At 40.2% G+C, this 20,757-nt stretch overlaps 1 protein-coding gene across 4 annotated transcripts in view; it reads left to right on the forward strand.

Annotated features, from left to right (window-relative positions):
• Positions 1-4,682: 4,682 nt before the first annotated feature.
• Positions 4,683-20,757, forward strand: part of AFF4 (ALF transcription elongation factor 4) — a 93,674-nt gene continuing 77,599 nt past the window's right edge. For 2 of the 4 annotated variants that reach the window (XM_025994918.2, XM_072731772.1), the window contains exon 1: positions 4,711-5,137. The gene's annotated coding sequence lies outside the window, so the exon portion shown is untranslated. Of the gene's footprint in view, positions 5,138-20,757 lie in introns of all 4 variants that reach the window. The other 2 variants (XM_025994916.2, XM_072731773.1) reach the window with 2 other exon arrangements.

Below are 20,757 nucleotides of genomic sequence, written 5' to 3' on the forward strand. Positions count from 1 at the left end.
CCAGGCCTCACGACCATAGTGGAATTAAACTAGAAATCAATAACAGAAGTATTTTTAGAAAATCTCCCAGGGCATGGAAACTGAATACTACACTTTTTAAAAAATATATTTTATTTATTTATTTGAGAGAGAAAGAGACATGAGTGGGGGAATGGGCAGAGGGAAAGGAAGAAACACGTTCCTCACCCAGCAGGAAGCCCTATGAAGGGCTTTATCCCAGAACCCTGAGATCATTATCTCAGCCCAAGTCAGAAGCTTAACCAACTGAGCCCTCAGGCACCCCTGAATTACACTTCTATACAACCCATGGATCAAAGAACTCAAAAGGAAAATTAGGAAGTATTTTTAACTAACCAAAGATGAAAGCAAAACATACCAGTATTTGTGAGATGCCTCTAAAGCAGTCCCTAGGGGAAATTTGTAGCATTAAGTATTAGGAAAAAAGAAAGTTCTCAAATCCATGATTTCAGCTTGCACCTTTAAAAAGTAGGAAAAAGAAAAAAATCACAAAATAAGCAGGAGAAAAGAAATAATTAAGATCAGAGCAGAGATCAATGAAATAGAAAATGGACAAACGAGTCAATAAATCCAAAAGATGATCCTACAAGATTAGTCAAATTGATAAACCTTTAGCCAGAATGCTCAGGATAAAAACAGAGAAGGTACAAATTACTAGTATCAGGAATGAGAAAGATGACATTACTACATATTCCATAGATATTAAAAAGATAATAAGAGAATAGCATAATTTTATTAATTTAATAAATGAAATGAAACAAAAGTTACTTGAAAGCCAAAGAAGTTTCACTCAAGAATGAAAAGATGATTTAAATACTCATATTTATAAAGAAGTTGAATTTTCCCACAAACAAAACTCCACTCTTAAAGTGTTTTTATACTTTTTTTTTTTTAAGATTTATTCATTTTAGAGAAAAAGAGAGCATGTGTAAGCAGGGGGAGAAGCAGTGGGGGAAGGAAAAAGAGGAGGGGAAAGAATCTCAAGCAGAATCTGCACTGGGCATGGAGCCTGCGTAAGATTCTCTCTTCCTCTGCCCCTCTCCCTCTCTAAAAATTTTTTAAAGATTAAAAAAACTAGAACTCTACTCAGAATTGCTACTGAACAATATATGTTGAATACTTTGTTAAAATATTCCACATAAATAAAATAATTGTATAATTTCTTTGAGGTTTTTTTTTTCTCTTATAGCTATATGGTTGGTATTTTCTACTATTTCTCCATTCTGTGCAGTTGATGTACATTCTGGAATATAAAAATAGAGCCAGAAAATTCACTTTTTAAAAATGGATGCATCTGATTAAATACAATGATAGAGTATTAAAATGTTACCTATTGAAAAATAATTCTAGGAATTTTTTTCTCTTATTGCTGAAAGATAAGGAAATTCTTTTTTCTTTTTAAAGATTATTTATTTATTTATTTATTTATTTATTTATTTATTTATGAGAGAGAGACAGAGATACAGGCAGAGGGAGAAGCAGGTTCCATGCAGGGAGCCCGATGTGGGTCTCGATCTCAGGTCTCCAGGATCACACCCCGGGCCGAAGGCAGCACCAAACGGCTGAGCCTCCTGGGCTGCCCTCTTTTCTTTTTTTTAAAGATTTTATTTATTTATTCATGAGAGACACAGGCAGAGGGAGAAGCAGGCTCTATGCAGGGAGCCCAATGCAGGACTCAATCCCCAAACCCCATCATACCCTGATCCAAAGGCAGATGCTGAACTGCTGAGCAACCCAGGCATCCCAGGAAGGAAATTTTTCTTTGCAGTATATTGCCAAAGAAAAGTCTCCATTTTTTATTCTCAGTCCCCCTTTATTGGTTTTTAAGTAAGGTCCTCACTTTGTATTGAAAAGTTATTATGATCCTTTACAGAACAAAAAGCATATTATCATTTGGTTAACCAAATAACATTTATTCCAAAATAAGAAAAGGAACCTTCTTGTAAAGTTTATTAAATATCAGTTTGCATCTTAGTACTTCTTCAATTTTTTTTTTTAGTACTTCTTCAATTATTGTATAAAGGGATAATCTTTCTTTTACTTCTTCCTAGGCAAAATTTTAAAGAAAGCAAATAAAATTGGCTCAACTACTATGGAGGGCAATTTGGCAATATCTATCAAAATTAAAAATACCTTTTGATCTAAAGGTTCCAGTCTAAGGATTTATTGGAATAGTTGCCCATTGTATGCTGTAATTAGTTTGAGTTGCTGCTTAGTTTGTGATAGTATAGGCTTGGCAACAACCTATATGTCCACCTATAGGGGATTGACTAATAAAACAACTGTGGTACTTGCATATAATGGAAAGCACCATATACTGCTAGCAGGAAGAATGAAGCAGTTCTTTATGTAATGATATGTGATGATGTATAGAAGCAGAAAAGAATGTTCACCTTTAGCCCAGAGAGGTGACCTATACCCTGCAGTTTCGATAAGGATCAAACATGGGCTGGCTGCTACATTCTTAAGGGGTCTCATGACTCCGTGTAAATCTCACCAAAAGTTAATATCGAGCTGAATGATAAGCACCAGAGAAATCTTCCAAAACTAGTTTTATGAGTAGAAATTCGAGGAAGACATTTGGTATCTAATGCTTCCTTCACATCCCCTCCCCCTTGAGCTCTACACATATTACCACTGGCTTCATATAGTAAAAGTGCAGCTCCCTCTGTCCACAGGTCCCGTCCTCATGCTACAATAAAAGCACGTTTTTTGCACTGAAAACATCTCAAGAATTCTTTCTCAGCCATTTACTTGCTGTCCCACATCAATAAGGAAGGATTCCAGGATATTATTTTAAACAAGAAAAAGACCTTAACAGTATATGTAGTACATTATCTTTCCTGTAAAAAAGAGGCATAAGCATATTTTCATGTTTGTTAATAACATATCTTGGGAGGGATACATTAGGAAATGTTAAATGATTGCCTCCAAGACTACCGAAGTAGAAGGGTAGGGATGGGAGCAGGAATTATTTTTCAATTTTGTCATAGTCCTTTTTGAATTTTGCATTTATACATTTCCTCATGTATATACATATATAGATAAGATCTATTTGAATAGTGAAGCTTAAACAATAATAGGTGGTCAGTTCAGAATTTTTTTTTTTTTTTTTTTTTTTTTTTCAGAATTTTTTCTTTACGATTTTATTTATTTGAAAGAGGAAGAGAGAAGCCCAAAGGGAGAGGGAGAAGCAGGCTCCGGGAGGGAGCCCCATGTGGGACTTGATCCCACGAGTCTGGGATCATGACCTGAGCCAAAGGCAGACGCCTAACCGACTGAGCCACCCAGGCGCTCCAGTTCAGATTTTTAAAAAGAAAAAAACAAAACAAAACAAAACTTCTATTGATGGTGAATTACCAGTCAGGGCTGATAAAAACATTTTCAATATGCACATTCCTTATGATAGTTTATCACAAAGCTCCTCGAAAACCTTAAACCGAAAGAAAGAAAGAAAGAAAGAAAGAAAGAAAGAAAGAAAGAAAGAAAGAAAGAAAAAGGAAGGAAGGAAGGAAGGAAGGAAGGAAGGAAGGAAGGAAGAAAGAAAGAAAGAAAGAAAGAAAGAAAGAAAGAAAGAAAGAAAGAAAGAAAAAGAAAGAAAGAAAACCTTAAACCGGGCGCCTGGGTGGCCCAGGGGTTGAGCATGCCGTCAGCTCAGGTAGTGATCCCAGGGTCCTGGGATCCAGTCCTGCATCAGGCTCCCCACAGGGAGCCTGCTTCTGCCTCTGCCTATGTCTCTGCCTCTCTCTGTATATCTTTCATGAATAAATAAAATGTTAAAGAAAAAAAAAAACTTGGATCTTATCAAAAGCAATCTCTAAAATGCTTTTTTCAAAATCAATAGAAAGTCAAACAAAACAAAACACAGCTTCCTGAGGCCTTTTCACACAAAGAAGACCGGTAAGAGGCAGGAGATTACAAAATGTTTTTCAAAGAATGAGCCAGAGGTAGACTCTCTGCAGTTAGCAAACTGGGTTCCATGAGACCCTTTGAAAATCCCGTCTGGTCTGGTCTGTAACTATTATTTAACTCTCAATTAAATTACAGCTTGTCCTGACTGCAAGGATGTTAGGAGACGAAGGAGGAGTGTTGAAACGATATCCTAAAGAACAGTATTAGTGGCAGAAAACGTTCGGATGACGGAGGAGGGCTGGCGAGGCGTGCTGGGTGAAGTCCAAGTGAGGTTCTCGGCGCCGTCCTGCGGCGAGTCCCCGCCGGAGACGTCCTTCCCCGGCCGACCTGTTGAGGGCTGCCGGACCGGGGGCACGGACCGCAGCCCGCGGGAAGCCGGTCCGGGGGCGTCGGGCTCCGCCAGCCCCCGGCCAGGGGCCGGCCGCCTGACCTCCGTCCCCTGAGCCCCAGAACTGGTAGATCCGGCTCGGCCCGTCCCCGCCCTTCCGAACCTCGGTGGCGGCTACGTGCACGGGAGGGGGCGCGCGTCGCGATCTGCAGGCTGGGTCCTGCCCGATCGCCCCGCCTCGCCCTGCGCGGCCGCCGCGCCCGGAGCTCGGGCCTGGGCCCAACGGGGCCGCCGCTCCCGCCCGGGGGCCCGCCCCGCCGGCCGCGCGCGTCACCACCCCAGCGTGGCCCCCCGTCACTGCAGGCCCGCCGGCCCCCGCAGCCCCCCGCGCCTCGGGAGGGGAGGGGCGGGGCGCGGCGTCGTCACGTGACGCCTCGCCCCCGCCCGGCCCCGGTCACATGGGTGGCACGGCCGCTGCGTCAGTCCCAGTCCTGGCTGCGGGAGTCGAGCCGCCGTCGCCGCCGCCGCCTCCCGCGGACGGGGCGGGGATCCCGGTGCCAGGTCCTCGTCGGCCCGCCCCTGCCGCCTCAGTCGGCCGTCCCGGGCTGGGCCCGACCGTCATGGAGCGGGGCGGGACCTCCGCCTGTTCCGTGTAAGGCGCGTCGCCGCCGCCCCCGCCTGCGCCTTTCCAGACCGCCCGAACCCCCGCCGCCGCCGCCGCCGCCGCCCGGAGCCCCTCGCCCTTGGCAGCCTGTCGTCGCCGCCACCCCACCCCCCTTCCCGGGCGGGCTCGAATGCGCGTCCCGTGAAGGTGCAGGCCCGGCGCCGCCGCTGCCGCAGCTGGGAGATGGTTCGGGCCTAGCGGAGCAGCGATCGGAGGTGAGAGGGGCCGACGGAACTGACTGAGGGCCGGGCCGCGCCTGGCCGCCGGGTGGCGGTGGCGGTGGCGGTGGCGGTGGGGGTGGGGGTGGGGGTGGGGGCGGGGGCGACGGGAGAACCGGGTCCGCCTGCGGTTCTGGGAGACCTTCCAGGCCGGGGCTGCTCCATCCGGCTTCGCTTCTCTTCTGCTCGTTTCACCTCCCCCCTGCCCCCGCCCGCCCTCGACAAAAAAAAATTTAAAAAAAATAAAATAAATAATAATAATAAATAAGGCTAACCCATCCTAACCGAAATTCCCAGAAATCCTTCTTTTGGCCGTTTCTCCTTTCCGCTTTCGTTTCGCAGTCCACTCCTGCCCTCAGAAATGCCGTCGACTGATTTGTTACTTTTTAATACCCTCCTCAATTGGAAGTTATTTCTAGTTAAAGAGAAAATGGGCCTAGATGCTGGCTATCATTACCCAACTAGTTCTCGCTTTCCTTCTCGCGATCCTGCGCACGTCTCTCCCCCCCCACCCCCACCTTCTCTGCAAAAAAAAAAAAAAAAAAAAAAAAAAAAGGAAAAATTTCCACCTTCGTGTAGCGAAGGGGATTAACTAAAAATGGGAACGTGGAGGGGGGGGTTGTAATACTTGAGTACCCGCCCTCCCTCCTCCTAACTTCGCCATCGGTCTGTTAGCTAGTTAGCCCAATAGCTCCTATTTGGATATTGATGTTTAGGCCTTTCCTCCAGCTGCCTGTGCCCGGGGTTAATCTCGTAATTGACGTCAGTGCTTTGTTCCTTCCACTTTGCTGTTCCCTTCCACTCTTTGAGGATGGATCATGGGGTGTAGGACTTTGAGGAGTGTCCTTACTGCCTTTTCTCTCACAATGGATAGCATCTATAGGAAGTTGAAAGTACTAATCCGAAATGCTCGTGTGTGGAGTTAAACTAAGACGAAGAGTTCGATTTACGGTTCTCGTAGTCAGTTGCAATTCAGAATTGTGCGATCTCTTTCCTGATGGCCTTGTGGAAATTTTAAATTAGGGCCGGTACCTTTTTCAGGGACCGGTATTTGTCTTGACGGAATCTAAGCTCCTCCGTGCCCGTGAATAAGATGTTTGTAAACGTGACGTTTAAAATAGGTGTTGATTTTGGGGGACTCCGGTATTAAAAGCTCAAAGCTTTGTTTCCATATTGATTCTGCAAAAGCTTTGAAAAGTGCTTTTGTTATTCAACTCTACTGTGACATCAAAATTGGAATATTTATGAGAATTTTCTTAATTAGGCATTTGATAAAGAGGCTTTGTGGCCTCCGAATCTGCTTGGAATCATCTTTGGTCATATGTGCATAAAGAAGTATTGGCAAGTGGCCACTTGGTTTTTAACAAAGCTGGCTTCTTTAAATTTCTCGTGTTGGTCTTCCTTGTTCATCACGGCGTCCTTGGTTCTCTAAACATCAAAAAAAAAAAAAACCCTCAAGAAGTTATTTTTAATTATCTTTTAGAGTCACTTTACTTGGACTCGATAATTTTTTATTTATTCATTTTTAATATCAGCAGTTTCATTCAGTTTGTGGTGGCTTGCCTGCTAATGACTTTGGTTTTTGTTAGCTCTGCAGGAACGGTAGGCAGATTTTATTTTAAATAAAATTTTGCATCAAATGGGGACAAGATAGGATGTCTGGGAATGGCCTAATCTTTACTGTCTGTCTTAATTGGAAAGTGCTCTACAGTTTTGGGGTGTAAAGATGATTGTACGGTGCTTTGGTGAAGCTCTGTGATTAAGAATTCCTAAAGATAGAATATTTTCATTCATGTTCACTTTCTACTTGTGAGATGAAATAACATTCCCTGTGTTCCTGAGTTATTGTATGCCTTTTGTAACAGTTGATACATTCTCTTGTGTCGTAATTTTCTTATAGGTCGGTTGTTGTATGTTTAGAACAATAACTATATTTATATCCTCCGATCCCCCCAGTATTTAACAGCTATTAGATTGAATTTGAGTGTGATATCCAACCTAAGATTTCATAGAAGGGTATTCTAAAGAAAACTGTATGAGCAAGTGGTCAGTATTACAAGGGAAAAAGTGACTGTCAGCTGCAGAAGATGATAGAAGATGAAGCCTTCTAAAAGTTTTTTATCTTACCTTTTTTAAGAGTTAAGGTAAATGTCATGGCTTTATATGTACCTGAGAGGAACAAAGAAAACAGGTATTTCTTCTTTTGTGGCCATCTACTACTGATTTAGAATGGAGTCCAAAATGTATGAGGCCTTCTCTTTGTAGTATTTTTCATAAAATCAAAGAGGTGTTCTTGCAAGTATTGAAGACACACATGGACAATGATACAGAAGTGCTGTGTGTATTATGAAAGTTGATGACTTAGGTTTTATTTTTTTTTAATTTTATCTCTATTCTCCAAGTATCTTACTATTAAAACTTTCCTTGTGTCAAATGTACTCAAAAAAATTTTTTTTAACTTTCCAATGTAATGTAAATGTTTCCCAGCTTTTAAACTCCCAGTCCTCACTTTATTTTACTCATTTCCTTTTTCATTTCCTCTGATAAGTGGAGACGATTATATTTGATTTCTGGGAGGGTGTGTCCCCATTTCAGTTATTGTGAAATAAGGTGTAGTCGGTGATTAAAGACTGCTTAAAGCTAACCTCGCTTTGCTGCTTTTTCCTTTGCTTTAAGAAAAGTACCCCAACTTGTAGCAAGTTTTAATACTCATCATGGTTGTTTGAAGTGATACTCTAGTGTAGTACATGGAAGAGGATGTAATAAACATGACAGAGTTTTGGCTGATCATCTGCATTCCTGTTTGTCTTGATGTTCATTTTCACTGGCATCATGTTATAAGAATTTTAGTGGTCTTGGTGAACAGAAGATATTAGAACCACTGAATTCATTTCCAAAATATTCCAAAAACATTTTAACATTGGGACTACTTATTAATTCTGTTTTTGAAAGAAAAAATGATTTAAAATCTACCTTCTTCAAATGGCTAAAATCTAAAACTCAAGAAACAACAAGCGTTGGTGATGATGAGAAGGAACCCTTGTTCACTGTTGGTGGGAATGCAAACTGGTATAGCCACTGTGGAAAACAGTATTTCCTCAAAAAATTAAAAAATGGAACCATCCTGCAATTCAGTAATCATACCACTGGGTATTTACCCAAAGAATATGAAAACACTAATTCAGAGGGATATATACACTTCTGTGTTTATTGCAGTATTATTTGCAATAGCCAAACTATGGAAGCAGCCCAAGTATCCATTGATAGATGAATGGTTAAAGAGGATATGAGTGTCTGTGTGTGTATGTATGTACACACACAATGGAGTATTACTCAGCCATAAAAAGAATCCAGTCTTGTCATTTGCAACAACATGGTTGGAGCTAGAGAGTATAATGCTAAGTGAAGTAAGTCAGAGAAAGACAAATACCATCTGATTTCACTAATATATGAAATTTAAGAAACAAAACAAAGGAAAGGGAAAAGAGAGACAAACCAGAAAACAGACTAACTCTAGAGAATAAACAGACGGTTACCAGTGGGGAGGTGGGTGGCAGGAATGGGTGAAATAGGTGAAGGGGATTAGGAATGTGCTTGTCTTAAAAAAAAAAAAATTTAATTCCCATATAGTTAACATATAGTGCACTTGCACATGGTGCTGTGCAAGAGGAGTACAATTGTCTAGATGAGCACTTGCATAATGTATGGAACTGTTGAATCACTATATTGTATACTTGAAACTAATACAGCATTGTATATTAACTACAATAGAATAAAAAAAAAAACAGAATCAGTAGATACAACCAAAAAAAAAAAAAAATAAAGTCTGCTTCATCAGCTATACTTTATTTAAAATCTGTAACCTGAAGAATATTCTGAAGGAAGGCATTTCATGTAGCTGTGCCTCTTTTGGAGTACCAATGAACCATGGTGGGAGCTTTTGGGTGAGTAGACAGAGCTTATTATTGGGTACCATTTTAAACTAACTTTTTTTATTATTTCCTAGGATGGGTAAAAGAACCTAATGCATTGTTTTTCCAAAGTTATGTGTGTGTGGCAGGGAAAATGAGGGATTCATGTGAATAGATTGCCCTGGAAAGCCAGTATGGGTTTCACTACCAGGTAGTGTCATGATCTATCCTGGGACTACGTTTCCTGGGGCTGCTTTAGAGCTGAATGGTCTCTTGATTTTGTTAAATAACTTTTTTTTTTTTTTTTTTTTTTAATTTACTCATGAGACACACACACACAGAGGCAGAAGGAGAAGCAGGCTCCACACAGGGAGCCCAATGTGGGACTTGATCCTGGGTCTCCAGGATCACGCCCTGGACTGAAGGCAGTGCCAAACCGCTGAGCAACCCGGGCTGCCCTGTTAAATAACTTTTAACTTTGACTTTTCTTGTCATTATTATGGTAGTGATAGTTTTATGGAGAGGTGAGTATAGGCCAATGCTCTGGATTGACAGGCCTTCCCACCCCTTTGCAGTTGCTTCTATTTCTTCCATCTGGAATATCACTTTTCCTCTCTTGTTCTCTACATGTTAAAGTTTCATGTCTTTTATTTATTTATTTATTGCCTTTTTTTTAAAATTTCTTTTTTATTGGAGTTCAATTTGTCAACATACAACATATAACCCAGTGCTCATCCCATCAAGTGCTCCCCTCAATGCCCGTCACAGTCTTTTAAAACTCAGTTCAAGTACCATTGTCTTCCTAAAGCTTTGCTTGACTCCCCTCCGTACTCCCCATAACATCTACCTTCTTTGAATCTTTCCATCACTTTGTATCTTTCTTGTTTTGTTAACTATGGACTATAGCCTGCTGGGTGACATCTAACATAGTGTATCAGGGAAGACATAACTAGTAAAATAAAGACTGTACAATACTATTTTAGTATGTATTTCTAAAAAAATAAGGATTAAAATGGTAATCTAATCTTTCACTGAAGAAATTAATACCAATTTCTTAGTATCAACATATATCTAGTCAGTGTGCAAATTTCCCTGATTACAATTTTTGTTTAACAGTTTGTTTGAAATAGGATCCAAAAAGAGATCATATCTTTTTGTTCTTTTTTTTCCAGGATTTTTTTTAAATTAAATTTTATTTTATTTTATAATAAATTTATTTTGTTCAATTTACCAACATGCAGAATAACACCCAGTGCTCATCCCATCAAGTGCCCCCCTCAGTGCCCGTCACCCATTCACCCCCACCCCCCGCCCTCTTCCCCTTCCACCACCCCTAGTTCGTTTCCCAGAGTTAGGAGTCTTTATGTTCTGTCTCCCTTTCTGATATTTCCCACACATTTCTTCTCCCTTCCCTTATATTCCCCTTCACTATTATTTATATTCCCCAAATGAATGAGAACATACAATGTTTGTCCTTCTCCGATTGACTTACTTCACTCAGCATAATATCCTCCAGTTCCATCCACGTCGAAGCAAATGGTGGGTATTTGTCGTTTCTAATGGCTGAGTAATATTCCATTATATACATAAACCACATCTTCTTTATCCATTCATCTTTCGATGGGCACCGAGGCTCCTTCCACAGTTTGGCTATTGTGGACATTGCTGCTATAAACATCGGGGTGCAGGTGTCCCGGCGTTTCATTGCATCTGAGTCTTTGGGGTAAATCCCCAACAGTGCAATTGCTGGTTCTTAGGGCAGGTCTATTTTTAACTCTTTGAGGAACCTCCACACAGTTTTCCAGAGTGGCTGCACCAGTTCACATTCCCACCAACAGTGTAAGAGGGTTCCCTTTTCTCCACATCCTCTCCAACATTTGTGGTTTCCTGCCTTGTTAATTTTCCCCATTCTCACTGGTGTGAGGTGGTGTCTCATTGTGGTTTTGATTTGTATTTCTCTGATGGCAAGTGATGCAGAGCATTTTCTCATGTGCATGTTGGCCATGTCTATGTCTTCCTCTGTGAGATTTCTCTTCATGTCTTTTGCCCATTTCATGATTGGATTGTTTGTTTCTTTGTTGTTGAGTTTCCTAAGTTCTTTATAGATCTTGGAAACTAGCCCTTTATCTGATACATCATTTGCAAATATCTTCTCCCATTCTGTAGGTTGCCTTTTAGTTTTGTTGACTGTATCCTTTGCTGTGCAAAAGCTTCTTATCTTGATGAAGTCCCAGTAGTTCATTTTTGCTTTTGTTTCTTTTGCCTTCGTGATATCTTCTTGTTCTTATCCTTAGTCCTATACAATTTTTGTTAATGAGGCCACATCTTTGCTCTTTGAGAATTCTCAGTCTAGACTGTGCTGATTGCATCCTTGTGGTTTCATGTAATATGTTCCTCAGTCCCTTTTTTCCCCTATTAGTAATTACATCTAAAAGCTTGATCTGATTGAGGCTTGAATTTTTTTTTTTAAAGATTTTATTTATTTATTCATGAGAGACACACAGAGAAAGAGAGAGGCAGAGACACAGGCAGAGGGAGAAGCAGGCTCCATGCAGGGAGCCTGATGTGGGACTCGATCCCAGGATTCCAGAATCACGCCCTGGGCCAAAGGTAGGTGCTAAACCGCTGAGCCACTCAGGAATCCCCGAGGCTTGAATTTTTAAGTAAACTCTGTGCTCAATATGGGGCTCGAATTCAGGACCCTGAAATCAAGAGTCACAGGCTCTACTAACTGAACCAGCCAGGCACCCCGAGGCTTGAATTCTTTTTTTTTTTTTTAATTGCAAGATTACTTCATGGGTGGTGTTGTGTACTTCCTCTACACTCTTAAACCTTCAGCCTGGTTTCTCATCCTGCCAGTGAAATTGTTATTTATTACCAAGGCCACCTGTGACTTCTGTATTTCCAAATTGTATAGTCATTGCTTACTCCTTTACCTCTTTCTCTACTTTTATACATTTTAAAAAAGATTTATTTATTTATTTATTTATTTATTTATTTATTTATTTATTTATTTATTTGAGGGTGGGGGAGAGAGCATGAGCAGGGATGGGGAGGTAGAGGGAGAAGCTGACTCCCTGCTGAGCAGGAAGCCCAATTTGGGGCTTGGTCCCAGGGTCCCATGGTATTGGGATCCCCACCTGAGCCGAAGGCAGATGCATAACTGCTTAATCACCTGAGCCACCCAGGTGCCTTCTACTTGCTTTTGTTAACCATTTCCTTCCTGATATTTTCTTCCTTGATTTTTATGACTGTCCCTTTTCTGCCTTTCTGCCTACCAGTTGCTTTTTTTTGCAGACTATTCTACTAATCCTCTTGTATTGATAGTTCTGGATTTTAGCCTTGGCATTCTATTTTCAGTCTTCTGGATGATTTTTTAAAATTTTATTTATTCATGAGAGACACATAGAGATAGAGACATAGGCAGAGAGAGAAGCAGGCTCCCTGTGGGGAGCCTGATGGCGGGACTTGATCCCAGGACCCCAGGATCACAACCTGAGCCAAAGGCAGACGCTCAACCACTGAGCCACCCAGGTAGCCCTCTTCTGGATGGTCTTATCCATTTATGTTGCTTCAGTCACCATCTCTAAGTGTTTGTGGGAACCGGAACTCTTTCATTCAACTGAATACCTCCCGTTAGATTACTCAGTAGGCCCTTTGTCTTAGTTAGGAGAGTGACATATATAAGCAAAAAAGAATTTATTGAGAATGTATCAGGTATCCAGTGAATTCTAAGAACGGCAATCAACCCATAGGAGGATGGCTAGTACTCAGGAACAGGTGGATCCAGAGCCTGCGAATGTGGTTAGGAGTATCTCTTTATTGCTCATTAGATGCTCCTTGGGTGTTCAGTTCTCCTTTGCTACAGACCAACTTTAACACTTACTAATGTCTTTTGAGTTATAAATTTTACATCTTTTGCTATCAGAAAAAGACTGCCATGATTCTCAGTCCCACTTCCAGGAAAAGGACTCATTAAGTTACATGTCCATCTCTGGACCATAACTTTGGTTAGGGGGCTACGCCGGTATAACATGCTCTAACTGCAACATTTCAGAGTGAAGTGGAGTAAAGGAAACTCTAAAACGTAGTTGTCCCCCTCATTTATCCCATGGCTGTTTAGTACATACACAGTCACTTTTTCTTACATATATATTTAGTATTTTTTAAACATAATCTGACTATCTGTATATACCAGCAAATTACTCTCATCTCTTCAATGGAGACAATGCAAATTCTATCTGGCTAACACATCTAGAGGTCATTGTTCTCTGAGTCCAGATTTGAAAGGTGATATCCTTTGTTAATTGGGCCTAGATATGCTTTGTCAGTGTCTGAAAATTGTGGGCTAAATACTAAATTTAATCATTCCTGACCTAATATACAGTTGTTGAAGAAAAAGACAACAGACAAAACTAAAACTCTTAGGAGGGGAGGAAAGGAGGAAGGAAGGTACCATTGTTCCAAAACTTATACCATATCTTGCTGGGCAAGTGCAGTGTAAGGTAAATGACAAAACCAGCCAGTTACATGGGCCTTCATTTGCTGTCCTACTTCCTTGCAAATGGAGTGAGTTCTTTGGTAAGCCAAATGAAGATTTTCATTTCTGTCAACTAGGATTATTTTCTTTGGCTATTAAGGTTAACACTGAAGACATCTGGAAGGAGTTTTAAGGGAAGGCAGTTCTGTGTTGCCTTAGCACAAGGATCAGTAAAATATGGTTAGGCCCAGTGTTGCCTTTTGTATGACCTGTGAGCTGAAAATGGTTTTTACATTTTTATTGTTAAATTTTATTTATTTATTTTTAAAAAAGATTTTATTTATTCATGAGAGACAGAGAGAGAGGGAGAGAGAGAGAGAGAGAGAGGCAGAGACACAGGCAGAGGGAGAAGCAGGCTCCATGCAGGGAGCCCAACATGGGACTCGATCCCGGGTCTCCAGGATCACGCCCTGGGTTGAAGGCGGTGCTAAACCACTGAGCCACCTGGGCTGCCCTGGTTTTTACATTTTTTTATTTTTAAAGATTTTATTTATTTATTCATGAGAGACACACACAGAGAGGCAGAGACATAGGCAGAGGGAGAAGCAGGGAGCCCGACGTGGGACTCGATCCCGGATCTCCAGGATCACACCCTGGGCCGAAGGCAGCGCTAAAGCACTGAGCCATCTGGGCTGCCCTGGTTTTTACATTTTTTTATTTTTAAAGATTTTATTTATTTATTCATGAGAGACACACACACAGAGGCAGAGACATAGGCAGAGGGAGAAGCAGGGAGCCCGACGTGGGACTCGATCCCGGATCTCCAGGATCACACCCTGGGCTGAAGGCAGCGCTAAAGCACTGAGCCATCTGGGCTGCCCAGTTTTTACATTTTTAAATGGTGGGAAAAAATTATAGTATTTTGTGGCCTGTGAAAATGATAGGAAACTCACATTTCAGTGTCCATAAATAAAGTTTTATTGGAACACAGATGACACACCCATTTGTGTCTGTATTGTTTGTAGCTCCTTTTGCTACTTCTGTGACAGAGTAGAGTAGTTGTGACTATAGGGCCTCAAAGCCTAAAATATTTACAATGTGGCTTTAAAAATGTTTGTCAGCTCCTGTCTTAGTATGCCTGTGGTAGATACTTGGGTTTGAGGATTGTTTCAGGATTCAATAGTTAGTCCCTATTTACTGTGGTGGTAGTTAGGGTTTTTTTATTGTAGAATGTGTGTGTGTGTATGTATATGAATAGATATAAATAAATTGAAAATATATAGGGGCACCTGGGTGGCTCAGTATTTCATGCATCGAACTCTTGGTTTTGGCTCAGGTTGTGGTCTCAGGGTTGTAGGATCAGCTGCATTGGGCTCCACACTCAGTGGGGAGTCTACTTGGATTCTCCTCTCCCTGTTGCTATGCCCCTTTTCCACCCTCACACAGGCACGCTTGTGTTCTCTCTCTCTCAAATAAATAAATCTTTTACATATACACACACACACACACACACACACATATATGTATAAAACAGGTGTGATCTGGACATTGGCTTAGCTTTTTTAGTTAGGGATTCAGACTTCATGGAACCCTTCAGTGGTACCCTAAAGGTGAGGTGGATAGGGGCAAGAATTTTACAGAAAAGCTGGAGGAGATGTAAGGCTAGAAGCTGATTAGATAGTTTCTATAAGTGTTCATCATGTAGAATCCCCAACCCCCAAATCCTCCACTTTGCCTGCTTTGGGGAACACACCACTGTCCTTGCTTTTTCAAGAAACCTACAAGTTGTTCTTGATTCCTTTGTTTTACTTCTCACATCTGGCTGGCCCCAAGATTCTACTTCCTTAACATCTTTGAATCTAAACCCTTTCTCTACATTATCTACATTCCTAGTATTACTTCCTAAATTCAGACTTTCGTTTCTCACCTTGATATTCCAACAGCCTTCTTGTTAGCTTCCTTACTTCTAGTAAAATAATCTACTCCACCCTGTATCATAGCACTCTTTCCCTCTAAATTACAAATCTGATTTTGTCATTTCTTTTCTTGAAACTTCTTAGTAGTGTTTCATTTTCTGTAGTATTCCTCTACCTAGGGATTCTTCAACATTAATAAGTTTTTTGTAACTTCTGAAGTACCAGCTACTCCCTTGGGAGTTTGTTGCTGTGTTTAGATTTTGTTTGTTATTGTTTTTGTGCCAAGTTATAATGCATTATACTAATGATTTCGCTGTGGCTCAGACAAGGAAGGATGGTGAGTAAAACTGGATCATGTCATGGTGGGTTGTTAATATAGGCAGGCCAAACCCAAAAGAACCCTGGCATAGTACTTAGCCTCATGTTTTCACTGTGAAATGTATCTGGTGGACCCTATCTATATAATTAATCAATATGAAACAGTTTGCAGTCTCAGTGTTTTGTTCCAAACCTCAACAGTGATTATACTAGACACATATTTAGTGTAGATTTCAGTAAGGTACTAAACCACATATGGACAAGATAGATTGCCACAAGTGAGTCTTCTTTAAAATTGAAATTGAAGGACTGCTACCTGGTATGTTAGTATATGGTTGTATTTCTCTAATCTGGGAAATAAACATTTGCAGTTATTAAGTCCATTTAATATAACATATATATAAGTATTTACTGCATTAGTATTATTGAAATCATGTTATAGAAGAGGTTTAATAATATTGAACCCGACCTGAGACTGTGTATTTCCAGGGTTGAATACATCATTGCTCTAGTTTCTGCAAAACAACATAATGTTACATTAATGTTAGTTTAAATTTGTATTTTATTTTTAAAGTTCTGTATAAGAGCTATAAACATAATGAGTTCATACCTAATTTTTATTTTACTATTATTAACATAATAAAAATCCTCATCCAAGATCTAGGAGATTTCATTTTCTTTGAAAAGATACTTATATCTTTCAGATATAGAAACAAACCCGACAGGTCTAGTCTAATCCTATGTATCTCTCCAGTCTTATCTTTTATTTTGCACTCCTCCAACCCTATTTTCCAACTATACTTGATCTACCTCTTTTCCTGGATGTGTTGTGCTCTCTCTCCTGGGCAGTTGCACTTGTTCTTTCTGCTTAGAACTAACCTCCCTCCCTTTCTTCCTTTCCTACTTTTCCTTACCATTTTTCTCTAGTCAGGCTAGCTGCAACCAAATCTTGGAGATGAGGGATACTTTTACTTTTTTATATTCTTAGCATTAGCGCAGTGTCTGGCACAGTGTACATTCTGGTTAAGATATTGTTGAATGAACTAAAATGTTAACATTGTACTTCATAGTATAGGTCTTTACTGAAGAGATAGGTTGTGTTTTTTTTTTTTTCTTAAGATTTTTTTTATTTATTAGAGAGAGAGAAAGAGGCAGAGATTCAGGCAGAGGGAGAAGCAGGCTCCATGCAGGGAGCCCGACATGGGACTGATCCCGGGTCTCCAGGATCACACACTGGGCTGAAGGCAGTGCTAAACCGCTAAGCCACTGGGGCTGCCCTTTTTAAAGATTTTGTTTATTCATGAGAGACACACAGAGAGAGGCAGAGACAAAGTCAGAGGGAGAAGCAGGCTCTCTGCGGGAACCCAATGTGGGACTTGATCCTAGGACCCCGAGATCACAAAGGCAGACTTTCAACCACTGAGCTACCCAGGTGCCCCTGAAGAGATAGGTTTTAAAATGAGGATTGTAAAGCCTTCAAAATTCCTTCTGAATTCTGTTTAAATATGTTAAGAAGTCAAGTAGAAACTATTTTGAGGGGTGCCTGGGTGGCACAGTCTTTTAAGCATCCAACTCTGTTTTGGCCAGTTCGGGATCTCTGTTTCATGAGATCGAGCCCTGCATCTGGCTTTGTTCAGCATGGAGTCAGCTTGGAACTCTCTCCCTCTTCCTCTGCCCTTCCCCGCACACACTATTCTCTCCCTCTCAAATAAGTAAATCTTTTTTTTTTTTTTTAAAGATTTATTTATTTACTTATGATAGACAGAGAGAGAGAGAGGCAGAGACACAGGAGGAGGGAGAAGCAGGCTCCATCCCGGGAGCCAGATGCGGGACTCGATCCCGAGACTCCAGGACCGCGCCCTGGGCCAAAGGCAAGTGCCAAACTGCTGAGCCACCCAGGGATCCCAAATAAGTAAATCTTTATTAAAAAAAATAAAAAAATATTTTGAAAGTGGGTTTACTCTTATAACTCAAAATTTGATCTTTTAGATTTTTTTTTAAGATTTTATTTATTCATGAGAGACAGAGGCAGAGACACAGGCAGAGGGAGAAGCACACTCCGTGCAGGGAGCCCGATATGGGACTTGATCCTGGAACTCCGGGATCATGCCTTAAGCTGAAGGCAGATGTTCAACCGCTGAGCCACCCAGACTTCCCAGAATTTGATCTCTCAAAGTAAATATTCTTTGTGTCATAATAAATAACTCATAATTCATGTTTCTATTCCAATGAATAAAGAGCAACAGGCTTAAGTGGCTTTAGCCTTTCTTTTTAAGTTATTTATTTTTGAGAGAGAGAAAGGACGAGCAAGAGAACGAGCTAAGGAGGGGGGCAGAGAGAGAAGCTGACTCCCTGCTGAGCAAGGAGTCTGATGTCAGACTCAATCCCAGGACCCTGGGATCCTGAGCAGAAGGCAGACCTTAACCGACTGAGCTACCCAAGCACCCTGGCCTTAACCTACTTAAAGCAGTATTCCTGTTTACGTTTTAATAGAACCTTATTAACAGAATGTAGGGTGGTTAGGACTGGGACTTGAATATATTATTTTTTCATTCAATACATTAGCATTTTCCCTCCAACATTTTTTATAGTGTTGTAAGGAACTAAATATATTTCAAGAAATCCAGGTACTTTATTATCGGTCTTTCATATATGCAAATGATGAAATTATTGAGATAACTCCTTTTTAGTGTAAACTCCAAGGAACCTTTGCTATATAGTGTTTTTAAACTTTTGATTAATGCATTATGTGCATTTTTAGGTAAAAAAATTGCTTTTATTTTGCAATTTGGACTTACACTATTTTCTTTTGGCTTCCTCAGGTACTACAAATGAAAGCAGTCTCATAGTGTTCTGTTGAACAGATAATTTCTTTCTGGATGTTGTAGACTGAAACATTCAGTTTTTACACCTTCTTAGTTTGCCAAGTATGATTCTGAGATTTTACAGTCTAGCACTTACATTTGGTGAACATTTGAAAGTACAGGGTTTAAATAAAAATAGAAATTGATCATTTCTGTACATGTGTTTTTTTCTTGAACATATGTTGTTTAACTTTTAGATAAACTCTTACAGAAAAAGTGCTTTAAAAGCAACAGATAATTCATTTAGTATCAGTATTAATGCTCTTATTGGATTGATAATATATTGAGTGATAATATATTAAATGGAAGACCTGCTGTCTTCTTGGCACGAGATATAACCAAAAGTCTTAGGGAAGAAATGGGAGACTATCTGTGGGTAGAAAATGAGGGGTGACATCATCTTCTGAAACCCAAATTTTAGTGAGTATTCTCACTGTGACTGACTCTTGGGGCATAATACTACAATTGCGACCTTTATTCATCACGTATTTTTAGGATCCGTTGTATGCTTGCTGCTGTATGAAGCAGTGGAGGGGAGATAGGGTAAGTTCAGTGATATCTATAATTCTTACTCTCTAGCGGCTTGTAATAAGGAGGTGACTAGGGAAGGCAGATAGAATAACAATGAATAATCCTAATGTAAGGCAAGTGATAAGGGCCAGATGAGATACAAAGAAATGCTTTGAGAAGTAAATTATTTTAGTGACAAAGGAAACTTGGAGGCTTTTTGAAGGAATGTGGTAAATTTTGAAATGTATGTATTTAGAAATGGGGAGAAGGAAGGACATTCTAAGTAGAGAGACTAGTTTGAGTAAAGATCTGGATCTGAACATGTAGTTTATTTTCAGCTTCAGATAAACCCTAAAGGTTTTATAGAAATGGCTAAGAATTGAACAGTGGATAGTTTTAAATCCTGGGACGAAAACTTTGGACTTAGGTTTTTCATAGAGCTTGGAGTTGCTACTGACTTTTAAGCAGAAGAATGTGTTAAGTAGGTCTGTTTTTAAGAAGATAAAGTAATTATCGATGCATACATTACAGAAGTTTCCAATAAGAGACCTTTGTGGGTTTTGGATATTTGCATACTTTTAAAGTGATACACTAAGTCAAAAGGTTGTTTTCTTCTTATAAAAGGAACTGTAGACTCTCAATTTTAACCATTCTCTCTACCCAGTTATTCATCTTCAAAGATAAAAATAGACTTCTCAATTTATTTGTCCATATGCTTTTAGAATTCGGTAGTAACAATTTTTGAGATGTTTAAACTAGTTAAATTTGGTTTACATAGTTCTCAAATATTAGTAACCAGATGTATATTTGATTTGGTTTTGATTCTGAAATAGCTACATGGCATGTAAAACTGCAGGACTACTGGGAGGAGGAACATTTAGTGTAATTAGTGAGAGAGACATCTAGTCAGCTGGTTACAAATAATAGGAATACTCCTATTCTTTTTTTTTTTTTAAGATTTTATTTATTTATTCATGACAGAGAGAGAGAGAGAGAGAGAGGCAGAGACACAGGCAAAGGGAGAAGCAGGCTCCATGCTGGGAGCCCGACGTGGGACTCGATCCCGGGTCTCCAGGATTACACCCTGGGCCGAAGGCGGCGTTGAGCCACCGGGGCTGCCCGGAATACTCCTATTCTTATGCTCACTCTTACATGTGAGCATATTTGCATATGTAATAAACAATCCTTGAATCAAGGTTTGAAATTGTCTGATTTTATTTTATTTTAATTTTAAATAGGTACCACACCCAGCATAAGGCTTAAATTCATCACCCTGAGATTAAGAGTCTCTACCAACTGAGCCAGAGAGGTATCCTGTCTAGTGTTTTAAAAAGAGTAGGTTTATAGTCATCAGTTTGGAAAATACTGTTTCAAATTAGTGAACAATTGAATGGCTGCCTAATGATATAATAAACATTGATTATGGTACTGTGTGGGCCTTAAGATGAGGAAATAAAGTTTTGCTTTATCAGAAAAAGTTTCATAGAGGAAGTAAATGGAATATAGTTATAGAATCAGAGTTGTATAGATTGACAGGTAAGTAAAGAAATGTGTTTCAATTCTGGTTGATCTAAAATAATGCAAATGTTAAGTATTTACTGAATTAAAATTTTTGCAG

This window comes from Vulpes vulpes, chromosome 12 (genome assembly GCF_048418805.1).
Source record: "Vulpes vulpes isolate BD-2025 chromosome 12, VulVul3, whole genome shotgun sequence".
Classification (NCBI taxonomy): Eukaryota; Metazoa; Chordata; class Mammalia; order Carnivora; family Canidae; genus Vulpes; species Vulpes vulpes.